Genomic DNA, 17,840 nt, shown 5'->3' with positions numbered 1-17,840 from the left:
AGAGCAGAAATGACAGAGGGCAGCCTTACAGAGCCAGTCTGCGTTGTACTCCCCAGTCCCCATCCTTTAAGCGTGTCTCTGAGCCATTTGGCTCTAGCGCAGCCCTGGTTCCTCTATCGCAGTGGCCTCCTAAATAATTCAGTTTTGCATATGGGGAGCCGGGAGAGCGATAGCCCAGCCGTTCGTGCCACGAGGTGGGGGTCACATGGGCGAAGGCGCAGGGATGCGTGGCTATCCACGTTGCCTTTTTGCAGGGTGGCACCTGTGCAAGGGCACACTCGGAGGAGCAAAGCTGCCAAAGTGGAGCTCGGGGGGGGGGGACGACGTCGTCCTGTGGGGAGGAGGGGCCAAGCAGACAAGGCCCTGCAAGAGAAAGCCCATCTTCAGGGCAAGATGGAAGGATAGGAGAACCAAGAAGTGGTCGGAGCTATTGTGGAGCTGGGGGGGGGGGGGAGATGGTCTGTCCTGGGGGAACAGGCTCTTCCCAAATGAGGTCTCTTGCTTATAACCCAGGTAGGAGAAAGAGGATATTGGACAGATGTCGAGGTTTTGCAACTGGAATCACATCGTATCATTTTACGTGCAAAGGAGTTTTTAAACAGCACCTGAAATGTGTTGGTGAACCGACAACCAGGTTCCGATGAAAGCAAAATGTTTTGTTGGGTCCATTCCCACCCCTCGTTTCTCTCCGGTGGAGACCCACAGCAGCCGATGTGGTGGTTCTCCTGTGTGGTTCTTCTCTCCTCCTCCCGTGGGACAGGCCCAAGGCCAATTTTTAAGCAGAGGCTGGATAGCCATCTGACAGAGAGGCTGATTCTGTGAAGGTTCAGGGGGGTGGCAGGTGACAGTGGGTGAGTGAAAGGGTTGTCCTGCATAGTGCACGGGGTTGAACTAGATGACCCAGGAGGTCCCATCCAATTTTGTGATTCTACCCAGCAAGCACTGTGCGGGTCCTGGCATGGTGCAGCTCCAGGGCAACACTTGCCTGGCTTCTGCCTCATGTGGAAGGGACATCAACCTGCAGGGGTGGCCAAACTGTGGCTCTCCAGATGTGCATGGACTACCATTCCCATGAGCCCCTGCCAGCATCCTTCTGGCAGGGGCTTATGGGAATGGTAGTCCATGGACATCTGGAGAGCCACAGTTTGGCCACCTCTGGATTTTCCATGCAAGGATCAAACCACCTGCCTTGACTTAGCAGCCCTCAATTTAGCAGCCGATGTGATGGTTCTCCTGTGTGGTTCTTCCCTCCTCCTCCGGTGGGACAGGCCCAAGCCCACCCAGCAAGAACGGTGCAGGTCCTGGCAGGGTGGAGCTTGGCTGGCTTCTGCCTCATGCGGAAAGGACATCGACTTAAAGAACCCACAGGGGTGGCCAGTCTGGGGCTGTCCAGATGTCCATCGGCCACAATTCCCATGAGCCCCTGCCTCATGGGAATTGTAGTCCATGGACCTCTGGAGAGCCACAGTTTGGCCACCCCTGGATTTTCCATGCCTTGACTCTGCAGCCCCGAACTGCCCCGTCCATCTCCCATTCAGGCGCGAGCGGAGGCCGACCCAGCCTGGCTTCTGAGATGTGAAGCGATCAGGTTAAGTCTCCTAGGAGGCTGGTGAGAATCAGAGCAGTTGGAGGGTTCTGCTGTTTCAAGGCATGAAACTCCCCCAGGAGCTGGAGGGTACGCTACTCCCCTGCCCTTCCCTCTTCACCTCTTTGATCATTGGGGGAGGGGTGGGATTTTTAGCCGTCATGTTAGTAGATTGATGGTTTAATGGGAATTTTAATGGGGTTAGTTGTTGTGACCCACCTCGAGCCTGTCGGGAGAGGCGGGAAATAAATCTAATAATAATAATAATAACAACAATAATTATGATGATGATGATGATGATGATTTGGCAAGATTCAGGCGTGGCTGATTGATAGAGGTTTGTATAAGCTTGCCTGTAGATAAGACTGGGGTCCTGAAGAAAAGGGTCACTTTCTTGTTCGGCTTTGCACGGACAGTGGACAGCTGCCCCCCCCCCCCCCCCGGGCCTTCTCTCCCCTCGTGTAGGAAAGGAGACGGAGGCCGTCCCTTCTGCCTGCCCCCCTGGTCTGCGTGGGCTCCCGTATTAAGAGTAATGAGGGAATTTTAGATCTCTCGCCTGATTAATGGGGGCACCTTTTCAGATCGATCCATCTCACCAATTAATTGCCTCAAATCTTGCAACCCTGCAAATGCAGCAGAGGCCCGGCCTCCTAGCGACGGCGTCGGGAAAGAGTTCTGGGGCCCAGCGGGCAGTCCCTCACGAGCCTTCCCGGGGCTGGGGCTGCTCTCTGCAGGCCGTGTGGTTTGTTCCCGAGCTTGCTAGCTGAGGCCCTCCTGAGCCAACCCAGCAGAACCAGCTGTCTGCGTGGACCTGCATCCTTTAAGGCAGGGGTAGTCAAACTGCGGCCCTCCAGATGTCCGTGGACCACAATTCCAACACTGGCAGGGGCTCATGGGAAATGTAGTCCATGGACATCTGGAGGGCCGCAGTTTGACTACCCCTGCTTTAAGGAAAGATGGGGTGAGGAAGGGAGGAGTGGTCCATCAAGGGTTGAGAGGTTGGATTTGGGCTGGCCAGCATGCTGGGAGCATCAGAAACATTTAAGAATCAGAAGGTAAGCCACCCTGGTCTGCAATAGAACAGCAACATCCAAGTCCTGGAACATCCAAGGCTGGCCGCCCAGCCTCCCTTCCCTCTTGGGGTATCTGTGGTGGGGAGAAGAAGGGAAGGTGAATGTAAGCCCCTTTGAGACGCCTTCGGGAGAGAAAAGCAGCATATAAGAACCAGCTCTTCTTCTTCTTCTTCTTCTTCTTCTTCTTCTTCTTCTTCTTCTTCTTCTTCTTCTTCAGTGATATCAGGGCTCTCTCAGCCTCCCCTCCCTCACAGGGTGTCTGTTGTGGGGAGAGGAAAGGGAAGGCGATTGGAAGCCGCTTGGAGACTCCTTCGGGTAGAGAAAAGCGGCATCTAAGAACCAACTCTTCTCCTCCTCCTCCTTCCCCCCAGCTGAAGCAGGATTTGAACAGCACTCTTTGCAGCTCCCCGTCTTAAGCCGCACGCTTTGTCCATTTTCGGCTGGCCCTCGCATCATCGTGACTCTCGGAAATTCCTCCTTCTTCTGGCCCGGAGTCCCGGGGAGTGCACTTAAAAGGCCCGCAAAGAGCTCCCTGCCCCGGGCAGCCAGTCACGGGGTTGGCCAGTAATGATGCCGACGCTTCGTTCACGCGGGTTCTGGCGGGTTCTCAGGGCAGCGTCCCAAGCGGATCCCGTCGGGGCCTGAAGGATGACATTCTTCCTTTGTGTGGAACAGAAACGGCTGACTGGGAAGCGCTTCGTCTTCATCAATGCTGGCGTTTCTGCAGCTCTTGGAAGGCTCACCTTCCCCCCCCCCCCCCGGCAAACCCACCCCCAGTGATCCCAGCCCTCCGATTGGTTGCCTCCCGGCCTCCTCCTTCTCCTGGGGATCCTTCTCCTGCTTATGCTTCACCTTTCCTGAACAGCATTTGGCTCTCTCGGCCTTGCCTCATCACAAATCTTGCACACACACCCCCTCTCCCGCACACACACACTTGCACACACTTTGTTCAGCTCCTGCAGGGTTTTGTCCCTCTGAAGCAGCAGAGTGACCTCCCATGAGGAGTCCAACCAGGTCCCTGTTCACAGCCCCCATCAAGCGGCATCTTCTGGAAAACATTTATTTAACACCTTTATCAGCCAACTTTCTCCCCTATAGGAATTCAAAGCAGCTTATAAATGTAAATAACCAATAATATGCAATGAAATATTCAAGCCCCAATTTAAAAACAATAATTTACCCATGCCTTCTTTACATGCAGCCAGCTGGGTGACTGCGGATCAGTCACAGTTGTCTTAGAGCTGTTCTTGCAGAGCAGTTCTCTCAGAGCTCTCTCAGCCTTACCTACCTCAGAGGGTATCTGTTGTGTGGAGAGGAAACGAAGGGGCGCTGGCTGCTGACAGAGAGGTCTGGCCGATGTATGGAGCACCCATGGAAGGACTTTTGCAGTTAGGCTGACCAGCCGCTGCTTGGAGCCCACAGCTGGGCCTGTTCTGCAACAATGGGGAAACGTTTGTGCTTTACATTTATATCCTGCTGTCCTTCCCACACACAGCTGGGTCTCAAAGCAGCTGCGAACACCATTCTCCCCGCCTGTTTTCTCACAACAACCCTGAGAGGTAGGCCAGCCCAAAGGATTGTCATAGGACCAAGGTCACTCAGCAAGCTTCCATGGCATAAGTGGGGATTCGGACAGAAGTTGCCCGACTGGAGAGCCCCTGCCGGTCTGAGCAGTCGGTACTTGCCTTGATGGACCGAGGGCCTGGTTCAGTCGAAGGCAGCTTTGGGTCGCTATAAACCAGGGCCCATTGCACACGGGTGGCCTGATGCACGTTCAGTGCCCTCTAGAAGTAGATTTTCCAGAGAATCCTGTTAATTTTCTTGGACACTTTTTTTTCAGTTTCTAAATTTTTATTAAAGCTTTTCTTTTAGTAAAGATAAAGATTAAATTTAACAGAGAAGAAAACAGGCAAAAAAGAAGAAGAAGAAGATAGAAAAGTTGAAAAGAAATAGGAAGAGGCTTCTGATTTCCTCCAAGGCAAATACATGTAAATATGGCAAGTTTGCTACTTCTTCTAAAGTTGCCAGCATGAAAAAAGAAAACACTCTTTTTCCTAATTTCAAATAATTTTTCGCTCTAAGTAATCAAATCCACCAGTCCTCAATTCGTCCCCCCCCCCATGCTCCGTTTTGTGAAAAAAGCCTACAAAAGGTTTCCAGTCCATTATAAATGGAGGTGCTGTTTTTTTCAGCGATAGCGTGACCCCCTCTGGCTTTTGAAGTCCCCTGACCTTGGTGTCCTTCTGAATGACTCAGCCACGCTGGGGCAGGTACGGTCCCACCTGGCTGGCTGCTTCCAGAAGGTGACGTTGAGGGTGACCTCCTTGCCCCCCCCCCTGGCATCTGAAACGGGGAGCCCTGTGGGGTTCTGTCCTGCCCTGCCTGCTGCTCGTACCCACAGGAAAGTGCGGGCCAGAACATCGCCTTGTAGAGTGCTGTGTCAGCAGTATGCAGATGGCCCCCGGCTCCTTTTCTCTTATCAGCAGAGTCAGAGGAGAGAGCAGATGTCTCCGACGGGAGTCTGGAGGTAGGAATGGGCTCGGGGAAGGACACGGATCAGTCCCAATGTCTAGTTTTGGATTATAGAGACGGCTCATTCTTTGGGCTTCTTTGCAGTCCAGAAAGACCGAGGGTGGCTTGGCTCTCTTCAGTAGCATGTAGGATATTGAGCTAGCTTTGGCTGCACAACAAAATCAGAGTCCAGGGGCACCTTTAAGACCAACAAAGATTTATTCAGGGCGTGAGCTTTCGAGTGCAAGGACTCTTCCTCAGACTGCTTGCACTCGAAAGCTCACGCCTTGAATAAATCTTTGTTGGTCTTAAAGGTGCCCCTGGACTCTGATTTTGTTGTGCTACTTCAGACCAACACGGCGACCCATTTGAATTTAGCTTTGTCTGGTTCTCCAGCTGTGGCTCTTCCTTGAGAGAAGTGATCTGTCTCTGAACACACTTGGCTACTGCAGAGGGATTCACATGGGGCTGCCCTTGACAATCCTTCAGAAGCTTCTGCTGGTTCAAAATGTACTGGTTAGGCAGCAAGCAAAGCTCAGGGTCACAGGTCAGGGCCTTCAGGAGGACAGCCGTGTTGGTCTGGAGCAACAGGAGAAAGTTGGAGTCCAGTGGCAGGTTTGAGACCAACCATGTTTAATTCTGAATGTAAGCTTCTGTGTGCATGCACACTTCATCAGATACAAGTGTGCATGCGCATGAAGGTTTGTAAGCAGAATTAAATTTGGTTTGTCTTTAAGGTGCCACTGGAGAGAGCCAGAGAGCCAGCTTGTAGTCCTTAAGAGTGGCAGCTTCTAATCTGGGAAGCTGGATTTCATTTCCCACATGCAGCCAGCTGGGTGACCTTGAGCTACTCACAGTTCTATGAGAGCTGTTGTCACATGGCAGTTCTCTCAGAGCCCTCTCAGCTCCACCTACCTCACAGGGTGTCTGTTGAGGGGAGAGGAATGGAAGGTGATAAGAAGCTGTTTTGAGGCTCCTATGGGTAGAGAAAAGCTCCTTTCTTCCATTGCTTCAGCAAGTGTGCATGCACAGGAAAGCTTATCCCAAATTAAACATGGTTGATCTTAAAGGTGCCCCTGGTCTCCAACTGTGCTTGGAACCAGGCCTTGCCAGTTTGCAAAGCTCAAGACGAAAAAAGAAAGGTTCACAATGGACAATCGACAGAAAAACAAGGAACCTTTCCAAGGCAGTATTCTTGTGATAATGTATATATTGAATTCCAATACAATTTCTTTTATAACGGTTTCTAGATAATTTCCTTTTTCAGTGACTTCCTCAGTGGTTGAGTCCTCCAAAATCAGTTAGCTCAAAGCCACCTCGGCATCTATGGTCATAAAGGTAAAGGTAAAGGTATCCCCTGTGCAAGCACCGAGTCATGTCTGACCCTTGGGGTGACGCCCTCCAGCGTTTTCATGGCAGACTCAATACGGGGTGGTTTGCCAGTGCCTTCCCCAGTCATGACCGTTTACCCCCCAGCAGCAAGCTGGGTACTCATTTTACCGACCTCGGAAGGATGGAAGGCTGAGTCAACCTTGAGCCGGCTGCTGGGATCGAACTCCCAACCTCATGAGCAAAGCTTTCAGGCGGCTGCCTTACCACTCTGCGCCACAAGAGGCTCTTATCTATGGTCATATCACCCGATAAATGTTTAACACATTTGTAAAAATATATTAAAAACCAATTAATTCCCACCCATTCAGCAGACCCTTCCAGAGCCATGAAGAAGGCCGGAGGGCTCATGAAACCCAGGCTGAGGACTTCTGCTTGAGAGTTTAAGAGTCTCTCAGTGATGTTGCTTCTCCAGCACATTTTTTAGCATGTCGCTGTTTGTATCCTCCGTTCATGTTTCCCTGTCGCTGTCGCTGTCCCCCTCCTCCCTTCCCGGACACTTTATTGTTGATGGTTGTACAGTCGCCTCCTAGGAACATACCTGGGGAGAGCGATGCAATAATATGTATTTTAATCAGACGACAAATCAAAACAGGAGGGGGGACGTTGTCCAGTGGGGGGCCGGAGAGGAAAGGAGAACAAGGCTGTGCAGGCTGGCCGGAAGGGCGGGTGGGGCCTGGGGCCTGCTCGCTGTGAGCCACGGAAGGACCTGCCGAATGGTGCCGGATGGTGCGCGGGGAAGTGGGCCTTCACAGTGGCAGAGAAGAGTGTAAAGGCAGCCCAGGCAAGAGGCAGGCATGACCCGTCATAAAAGGAAGTCCTCCTTTGCCCTGCTGCAGGAAGTGGGGGGGAGAAACATCTGGAGCAGAGGTTCATCAGTGGATTTTAGCCGCAAGGTGAAAATGGAACATGAGAAGGAAGGACTCCCTGGAGAAGAGCCTCATGCTGGGAGCGATCGAGGGCAAAACAAGAAGGGGCCGACAGAGAATAAGGTGGCTGGATGGAGTCACTGAAGCAGTCGGTGCGAGCTTAAATGGACTCCGGGGAATGGTAGAGGACAGGAAGGCCACCTGCAGACTTGGCCACTTCACCGCCTACTCCCATCTCCCTGAAGACGTTCCCCAGAGAGAGCTTCGATCCAGAAACGCCAATCGGCTAAGGATCCCTGGGCCTGAGGCCTCAACCAGAGCCAGGGCCTTTTCGACTCCCAAGAGGGATCAGGGCCCTGCCTGGATTCGCAGGGCCTGTAAGACGGAGCTCTCCGGCCAGGCATACGGTGGAGGCCAGTCAGCTCGAAAAACATCCATATCAAAATGTCGGGCCTCTCTCCTGTTCCCTTTTTTCCTCTCCAGCCACTCCTTACAATTAATATCCTCCTATGTGGAGCGACTAGAGCCCAGTCGTTTCTGGGTTGGTGCCTATGGCTGGTGTCACTGGGATTTTAGAGATATCAGATTGTGTTAAGTTTATGCGGCATTTTAAATGGTCTGTTTCTTTGGCTACTGTTTTGATCTGACCGCCCCGAGACAGCGATCGCCAAACAAGTAAGCAAGCAAACAAATACAGACAGACAGATTCCGAATCAGCAAATGAGCAAGTTAAAAAGCACCAGACCCGATACGGACCCTGACGGGACCCCCCTGCTTGCCTCCGTCTCCTGTGAAAACTGCCCATTGAGACTCACACTTTGCTTCGTCTTAATGAACCAGTTTTTAGACCTTGCCCTCTTATGCCATGACTGCTGAGTTTACTTAGGAGCCTTTGATGAGGGACTTGATCGAAAGCTTTGTGGAAGTCTAGTCCAGGCTCTCCAGATGCCCACAGGGGCTCATGGGAATTGTAGTCCATGGTCATCTGGGGAGCCACAGCGTGGCCACCCCTGCTCTAGGTCAGGGGTAGTCAAACTGCGGCCCTCCAGATGTCCATGGACCACAATTCCCAGGAGCCCCTGCCAGCATTCGCTGGCAGGGGCTCCTGGGAATTGTAGTCCATGGACATCTGGAGGGCCGCAGTTTGACTACCCCTGCTCTAGGTGGACAGCATCTGCAGGGGCTCTCTTGTCCTCATGCTTGTTCCTCCCCAAAGAGGTTAGGGACCCCCGATCTCCTCTTACGGACCCAGGCGGCTTCTTCCTCCGTAGCTTTCCTTCATCAAGGTGCCTCGTGATTCTGTGTTCGACAACAGATTCCTGCCGCTTACCCAGGATCGATGTTAAGCTGGCCGGTTTTGCAACGGAGCCGAAAATATCACCGGCTGTGCCAGGGAGCGCAAAGGAACCGGGTGGCCTCCCTGCAGTCCCCCACCGAGCACGTGTACAATTATTTTAAAATATTCCAATTTAAATGAAAATATAAAAGAGATATTTAGAATATTTATTCTATTAGTGAACGTGCTTACAGCATCACTTTCGGAGTGTCAGAAAAGCATTCTCCTACAGATGATGGATAGCAGCCCGTAATTATATAGGGGGGGAATTGCTGAGCGTGCCATATTTAACTGGGGAGAGGAAATACCCGGCCTGGGCCATCGAGGGTTAATTTTATTCTCTAAATAATATAAAAAGTGCTGAGTCTGTTCCTTTTGCACAAAGTAGAAAGTCCTCAAATGGACCCCGGAGAGTTTATAATATTCTACTGAATCAAGTAAAAATGTTAACCTTGCTTCATAAAACGACGGCTTGTTAAAGATGCGCGGTCCCTTTTCTTGTGAATAATTTAGAAAGGGAGTAAATCTCTTCTTGTTCTGCTTTCTTTCCCTCTCCCCTCCCCGTGTCCGAGAGGCAGCCCAGCCCAGCTGTCTGCAGTTTCCACTTTTCGAAGCACGAGGGAAGGGAGGTGTGGGGCTCAGAGTCAGAGTCAGCACTGTGCGGAAGACAAGGGTGTGAGGTCCTTGGCGTGAGGCTCCCGGCCCTCGTCCTTGTGCGCACAACCTCTCCGGCCTGCAGGCCTCGGAGACTTCCCGTCTTCCGCTTACGGCGGAGGGGTTTTTTCTCTCCTCGGAAAAGAGGGACGGCAGTCCGGTCCAGCGATCCCTTCCCCCCGGCCTGGCTTCTTGCAGGCTGACATCTCAACATCGGGGCCCAGCTTCAGTCTGCCGTCGGCCTGCCCTGCTCCTTGGCATCCCGCTCTCGGTGATCTATTCCACCCCATCCTTCGTCTGTGCCCAGGGCCCCCTGAGCCCTCTGCCCTCCAGCATGTTGCCTTCTCCAGAGTCCTCCTGCCAAACCTGCCCCTGGGGGCGGACCAGGGCTCGGCCCCCTCCTCCTTATCAGGGAGGGGTCCCACAGCATCAGAGGAAGGGGAAGCCGGGATCTCTGAGGCTGCTCCAGTGGCCCCGCCTTCCCCGTGCATGAACAGGAACAGCCACCAAAGACGAGGTTGTCTGTCTCACCTGGGCAGGTAGCTCTGCCTCCACCACCTCCTCCAGACTGTGAGGCACCCCCAGAGCCAGCTGTTGCACAAAGGGACCCACCCACACTCCCCTGTGGACTCCCACTCACTGAAGCACCTGCCCTCGTGGTTCACCAGGGGCCCCCTTAGCCCTGAATGGGCTCCTCCTCCGGAGGGGAAAGTGACTCTCCTCCCTCCACCCCCCTGCAGAGCTGTTGGGGTACCCATTTGTCTCCCTTCTGTGCTTTTGTTTGTTTTGTATCCGGGGTACCTACCCTTCACCCCTCCATCTGAGCCAGCGCCTCTCCTGAACTTGATTCTATCAAAATAGGGGGGGGGGGGCAGAAGGGGCCTGCCGTGGAGTGATGATCCGGTTTGCCTGCCAGTTTTTGTGCCGTCTGCGTCGGTGGCCTGGAGGCCATGCAGGACTTTTCAGGCCAGGGATGTCTCAACCGCAGACAGCTTCGAAGCTAGTTTCTCCGGGAGGGCTTTTCTTGGGAAGTGTTAGCAGCTACCAGTTTCCCCCCTGAATTGTAATGCCTAGGGCTTTGGGGGAGAGGGAGGAGAATTGTTATGTGCAAGCAGAGAATTCAGCCTGACATGGCCCCCGTCTTGCTCTGAAGCGGTTGGGGTGAAACGCCAGCATTTCGCTGGATGACTTTGAGCGAGTCACTGCCTCTCAGCCTGGCCTCCTTCGCTGGGTTGTTGTAGGATAAAAAGAGGGGGGGAATGATGTCTGTTCCCCTTGGGGGAGGAGTGATATAAAAAAATTAGTGAAATCCATGTAACTATGGAGTTGTGTTTAGCCGGGAGCCTCGTTGGAGTCAAGAGGTAGTGACTAGCCAGAAGTTTGTGAGTTTGTGGCAGAATCAGGATTCGAACTGGGGACTTTTCGTTTCATATCTTGTTCCCTTAGCCACTAGGATTTGAGCAGCTTGTCGGTGGAACCAATTATCAGGAGGGGGGCAGTGAGTTATATTTCCTGCGCTGAACACGGGGTTGGACTGGATGACCCCTAGGGCCCCCTCCAGCTCCGACTTCCGGTCTCTCTCCGTGGCAGCTGCTTCATGCACAGACCATTATACCTCATACCAGGGGTAGTCAAACTGCGGCCCTCCAGATGTCCATGGACTACAATTCCCAGAAGCTCCTGCCAGCATTCGCTGGCAGGGGCTTCTGGGAATTGTAGTCCATGGACATCTGGAGGGCCGCAGTTTGACTACCCCTGCCTCATACCATCGAGGCACAGATCGGCCGTCGGCACATAGTGGCTCGCGATAGCACTTGGCTTCCAGGAGCTGTTTCATGTCAAATTGAGCGCCTTCCGCCCCGCTGCTTCCGCTCCCCCGGCGTTTAGCCCGTGCAGGCGGAAATTGGCGCAAGCTGGTGAAAGCCCCCAGCTGCCAGAGGGCGTAGAAATCATGCTGAGAGTTGCCAGGCCTGCGGCTCATCTTCCTCCCCCCGACAGGCGGCTTTGGGCCTCAGCACTGCCAGCCGGAAGCTCATTTCTCATGCCGGCCGTCTCAGGCAGCAAAGAGCTGCACAATCGATAGTCCCGGCCAGGCCAGCTCCGCACCTGGCTCATTAACGCTGCAAATCAGCTGGGCGGGGGAGGGTGCTGCTGGTCAGCAGGAGGCGGACTGGGAGGGCAGCTTGCCCCTTGGACCCCCCCCCCCCGGCACCTGTTTGCTCGACAGCCCGAAAGGTGGACACTCAAAGACCCCTGGAGGTATTCCGGGACTTTCTCCTGTCCCAGATCCACTCCTGATGCTGATGATAGTCAGAAGGAGACTGACGTGGGTGGATCTGGGGCCAGAGAAGGGCCACGGCCCAGTGGCATAACCTCCGCATGGCATGCAATAGGTCCCCGGTTCAATCCCCGGCATCTCCAGTTAAAATGGACCAGGCAGTGGGAGGTGGGAATGACATTGAGTAGAGGAGGGGAAAGGTGCCCTGCTTTTCACCTTTTGCATTGCACCTGCCTCTGATTCCTCTCCCCGCCTTGATCTGAAACTGCACCGGAGCAAGAAGAGCAGCCACCAAAGGGCCTTTGATCCAGGCCGGCAGTCGAAACGGGAGCTTTTCATTTCAAGAGGCTTTTTGAGCCGCAGAAGCGTCCGATCCCCCCTGCGTCCGGTCCCCCTGTGACCGGCCCCCCTCGCTTTGCCTGGATCCTCCCAAGATTTCCGCAGAGATACCTCTTAGTTACCCTCTCCCGTAATGGCCTAATGAGGGCTCCCACTGCTTCCGTAATATAACGGCTGCGTCTTCTGCGACTTTCAGGCACTTATGCTGTAAATGTTGCTTATCGGTACAAATGGGAGCCGTTTAATAGCTCGGGCAAGCTTGATAAAAAAAAAAGAAAGGAAGCAAGCAAAGGAAACCTCCTTGTTGATAATAGTCCGTGATTATCTTCTCACTGGCAACGGCCTCGTAGGCCCGACAGCTTCTCTGATCGGCGTAATCGCTGCTTGTCCTGTCCCATCCGCGTTATTCGCTGCTGTCGAGGGGCTGCAGGCACCCGGGGGGCACCGGGCCAGTGAGAAGAGCTTCCTGCCCCCCACTGACCCTCTTGCTCGCAGGAGAGAGGCGTCTCCTTCGGGCACTCCCGCCCTTCCCGATGCCGTCCACGCCCTGGCTTCAGGGCCCCTGCCCTTTGGTGACGGGATGCCTCCGGGGCCTGTCGAATGTCGCTGCTGGGCTGCGAGTGGAGTTGTAGCGTGGAGAGCCTGACTGGGTAGTGGACAGAGGGGCTCCTACTGAGATCTGGGGGACTCGTGTTCAAATGCTCGCTCTGATCACCAGGTGACTTTGGGCAGTTCACATTCTCTCGGCCCGATTTACCTTGCAGGGTTGTTGTGAGGATGAAATAGAAGAAGAAGAGCTGGATTTTTTTTACCTCAGGTTTTTCTGCCTGAAAGAGTCCAAAGCGGCTTACAATTGCCTTCTCTTCCTCCCAGTCTGCCACAACGGAGACCCTGTGAAGTAGGTGGGGTTGAGAGAGTTCCGAGAGAACTGTGTCTGGCCCATGGTCACCCAGCTTCAAGTGTCTCAAAGTGGCTTACGATCGCCACCCTTCTTCTCCCCACACTGGTTCAATAATAAATACAGGGAAAAGAAGAAGACTTGGTTCTTATACACTGCTTTTCCCAAACAAAAGGAGTCGTAAAGCAGCTTATAATTGCCTTCCCTTCCTCTCCCCACAACAGACACCCTGTGAGGGAGGGGTGGCTGAGAGAGCCCTGACGTTACTGCTCTGTGAGAACAGCACTATCAGGGCTGTGATGAGTCCAAGGTCATCCAGCTGGTCGCATGCAGGGAATCAAACCCATTCACCAGATTAGAAGCCACCAGTTCTACACCGAGGGAGGCGTTTGCTTCCCAATATGTCTGCTGATATAATATTACGAAAATTGTTTGTCCTGCCTTTACATGAGTAGCTTCATGATTCTTACAGCGTTTGCAGCCTGTGGTTCTCAAGAAGAAGCAAGGCTGATGCGTGGCTACTAGCCATGGTGACTAAAAGAGATCCTCCACATTCAGAGGCACTAATCCTTTGAGTCCCAGAGCCAGGAGGCAACCTCAGGGGAAGGCCTCGGCCTCTCTGCCCTGTTGTTGACCCTCCAGAGGAACTGGCTGGCCCCTGCGTGAGACGGGAGGCTGGGCCAGATGGACCACCAGTCTGATTCCAGCAAGGCATTTCCTCTTGAGGTGAATATTTTAAAATACGCTTTAATAAGGGTATGATGACATTTGAGATTGTAATCGCTGATAGCTGCACAAGATCCTGAGGTATATTTGCTTTCGTGGCAATTATATAGAGGGACACGCCCCTCCCTCCCCATCCACACACACTACATTCAAAATAGGGTCTCTCTTCTCCCCCCCCCCCCAGCCCACCCCAAACGATACCATATTTTTAGAGCTAATCGCATGGACCGAGTCCTGCCATGGCCAGCCCTGTAACTTGCAGCTTCTTGATGGGGTGCCCCTCGCTTGGGGGTGGCCTCTTCCTGCAGTGCCTCATCTTTTGCGCGGGGTCTGGCACAGCCGGCAGTGGGGCGGATGACGCTTCTGGCTTCCTGCAGGCCCTTTGCTGTCGGCCTGGCAGAGGAGCACACCAGGGATGCCAGTGCAGATCGATCTCTGAAAGGCGATGCCGGGCGATCGGCACTGCGGTCTATTCCGAAGTCAGGGAATAGAACGAGGACACCGTGCCCTATAAATATCCGGCCGAATCAGCAGGACCGGGGGGGGGGGGACATCCGTGTGGCAGGAGTGAACGGTCGGGTGCATTCTGAAGAGAGTGAAATGATGCTTGCCCCTGAAGGAAATCTACTTGGGGAAATATAGTCATGAAAACATAGAAACTTATAGCCGGACAAAGAAGAAGAAGAAGGTTTGATTTTATCGCCCGCTGTCTACTGTCTCTCTCAGCCCCACCTGCCTCACAGGGTGTCTGTTGTGGGGAGAGGACGGGAAGGTGACATACGCTGGCAGGGGCTCATGGGAACCGTAGTCCATGGACATCTGGAGAGGCACAGTTTTGGCCACCTCTGGCCGCCATTGATGTGTTTGCTCCCAGGCGTCCTCTTGCACCCCAACTCCCCACGTGGGCTCCCCGGGGCACAGAGGAGTTCCGGGAGAGGAAACGGGAGCTGAGATGACGATGGGGAGTCTGGAGGAAAATTCATGATGGAGCTTCAAGCACATCTTACAGGACACTTACGAGAGCCCATGAAAAGGCTGTGAAAACGGCAAAATGTGAGTTTTACGCAGCTTCCATCACAAGCACATGCCCAACACAATTATTTAGGGCAGGGGTAGTCAACCTGTGGTCCTCCAGATGTTCATGGACTTCAATTCCCATGAGCCCCTGCCAGCAAACGCATACCCCTGATTTAGGGTATGCAGAGTATTGACGGGGCCCACCCTTCTAGGAAAATGCCCCCTGGTTATGCCCCCGTTCCCAAATAACCCACAAAAAACTGGGACTGTTGACGCTACCAGCTGGTACTAAGATTCAGCACCCAAATTATTTGCTGCTACAAACTAATGTTAAGTGCTATTAACTGAATTAATGAACTGTTTGAACCATTTTAGGTGAATGGGATGTTGTACACTGCCCTGAGCCAGTCTGCTGGGAGAGCAGCATAGAAATTAAATAAAGAAATGAAATGAAAATAAAATCTCACTTATGGGGGGGGCAGGGGGCAACTGGGGGTCATCAGCAGCTTCCTGGCTGGCGAAGGCTTGGGAGAGAAGGGGGGTTCCCTCCTAGCTCCCCCGGCCCTTAGAAGAGAAGAACTGGTTCTTTATAGCCCACTTTTCACTACCTTTCCCCTCCTTTCCCCACAACAGACACCCTGTGAGGTAGGTGAGGCTGGGAGAGCTCTAAGAGAACTGCTCTGCAAGAACAACTCTCAGAGCCATGTGATTGTCTCAAGTTCACCCAGCTGGCTGCATGTGGAGGAAGAGTAGGGAATCAAACATGGCTTTCCAGATTAGAAGTCAGTGCTCCTCACCACTCCACCAAGCTGCCTCTCAGGGATGAACTTAATTTCTTTATTTAATCTCAGATTTGGAAGGGTCACCCAAAGGCCCTCAAGTCCATCCTCTTGCTAACAGGAATGACAACTATACTATCCCCAACCTATACTTAAAATCTACCATCACGAGGAATCCTCCGCCTTATGAGGAGAGGGAAGGGAAGGCGACTGTAAGCCGCTTTGAGCCTCCTTTGGGTAGGGAAAAGTGGCATATAAGAACCTTCTTCTTCTTCAGTAATCTCAGGGCTCCCTCAGCCTCCCTCCCTCACAGGGTGTCTGTTGTGGGGAGAGGAAAGGGAAGGCGACTGTAAGCCCTTCTGAGCCTCCTTCGGGTAGAGAAAAGCAACATATAAGAGCCAACTCTTCTTCTTCTTCAGTAATCTCAGGGCTCTCTCAGCCTCCCCTCCCTCACAGGGTGTCTGTTGTGGGGAGAGGAAAGGGAAGGCAATTGGAAGCTGCTTTGAGACTCCTTTGGGTAGAGAAAAGTGGCATCTAAGAACCAACTCTTCTTTTTCAATAATATCACGACTCTCTCAGCCTCCCCTCCCTCACAGGGTGTCTGTTGTGGGGAGAGGAAGGGAAGGCGACTGTAAGCCTCTTTGAGCCTCCTTCGGGTAGAGAAAAGTGGCATATAAGAACCAACTCTTCTTCTTCTTCAGTAATCTCAGGGCTCTCTCAGCCTCATCTACCTCGCAGGGTGTCTGTTGTGGGGAAAGGAAAGGCGATTGGAAGCCACTTTGAGACTCCTTCGGGTAGGGAAAAGCGGCATATAAGAACCAACTCTTCTTCTTCTTCTTATGAGGGAGACATCCCTTTGTCAAGCACGCCTTTCCATCAGGTCTCCCTGAACTTTATAGACAAAAGGTCCTTTGCTGTGGTTTTCGGCCCCTTGGTCGGAGCCCTGCCCCCCAACATGGTCTGGAGCACGTTACGCCTCCCCTACTCTTTTAAAAGAGGACTCCAGGCAAATTTCAGGATTAACGAAGAGACGCACCCACAGCACAGATGTGACGAAAGCCACGTTCAGGGAGCACTGGAGCATCAAAATACCAGCCATGACGGGGCCCGGCTGACTGATTCAGGACCGAATCAGGCCGTTGGAAAGCAGAGCAGCCGCTGCCCAAAAAGGAGGCCAAGGGAGGGCGACCTGGATGTCTTTGAAGTTGCAGGACGCCAGGCTCCGTATGCAGGACGCCAGGCTCTAGCGAGAAAGGGGAAGGCCCCCTCCGGCTTGTGGTGCCCCCGCACGCCTTACGGCCAGCCCGTCGCTAACAAGGAGGGTGACAGCTCCTTTGCAGCTATTTGGACAGAACCGGGCCAAGAGCTGCGATTGTACGGGCTGCAGCAGCACCTGAGGCCTCCCTCGTGAGCTCTCGAGTGGACAGAATGGCTGGCCTCGTCCCCCGGCGTCTTCAGTGCTGCCTGCCCTGACGGAGGTCCTTGGCCTCGCTTGCACCCGGGTCCCGCCATCATCCCCGTGGCCAGGAGGGGCCAGCAGGTCCCGGGCCAGCCTATGAGCCAAGGAGCCAAAGGGAGCAGGCCGACAGCCACCCCTGCTGTAGTATCATCGAGGGAAGAGAGGTTCAGAGGCGGTTGGCCATCGCCTGCCTCTGCGTGATGCCCCTGGCGCCCCTGGCAGCCTCCCATCCAAGCACCAGTGAGGGCTGACCCTGCTTAGCTTCTCCAAGATCGGGCAGGGCAGGGCAGGGCAGGGCAGGGCAGGGCAGGGCAGGGGTGGCTCCTGCCGGCCATGGGTCTCTCCCTGTTCCACTCCACAAGGCCCACTGGATTCTTTCTCCTGTGCTCTTCTGGCATCTCGGTGGGGCTCCTTTAGGAGTGTGGAGGGTCTCTCCACTCCCCCCCCCCCGTGACCACCTGCTGGGCAGCCTGGATCCTGCGGGGGCGACAAAATTAGCCGCACTGACAGGTGGAGAGGATCGGGTGGAATGAGGTGTCTCCCGAACCAACCGCTGCTTTTCTTCACCTTAGCTGACATGCAGGGAGCTTCCAGTAACCAAATCCTCCTGTTTTGTTAACAGAGGAGCCCTGGGGGGGGGGAACATTAGCCCATAACTAGGGCCCCAGAGCCACTGGGCTGAAGACCGGGGCGGGGTGGGTGGGTGGGTTGCAAAACAACAGCGAGGCATCTCTGGCCCGGACGGTCAGGATTGGTCATGGGCTCAGCCCCAGCCAAGGGAAGAATCGGGTGGGGAAGCCATGAGCAACTCGAGGGGGGGGGGAGGCAGCCTGGGAATCAAAGGCCCACCCAGTTTGTTTTCCTGTGAGAAGACTAGGTTTGAAAAGGGGCCGGACTACGGATCCGAATGCGATCGTTAGCTTGGAA

The 17,840-nt window shown here is 53.8% G+C and overlaps 1 protein-coding gene across 1 annotated transcript in view; it reads left to right on the top strand.

Annotated features, from left to right (window-relative positions):
- Positions 1-17,840, top strand: part of ZC3H3 (zinc finger CCCH-type containing 3) — a 210,023-nt gene that overhangs the window by 163,880 nt on the left and 28,303 nt on the right. The window lies entirely within an intron of this gene.

This window comes from Paroedura picta, chromosome 9 (genome assembly GCF_049243985.1).
Source record: "Paroedura picta isolate Pp20150507F chromosome 9, Ppicta_v3.0, whole genome shotgun sequence".
Lineage (NCBI taxonomy): Eukaryota > Metazoa > Chordata > Lepidosauria > Squamata > Gekkonidae > Paroedura > Paroedura picta.
This window is presented reverse-complemented; position numbering and strand designations above follow the sequence as displayed.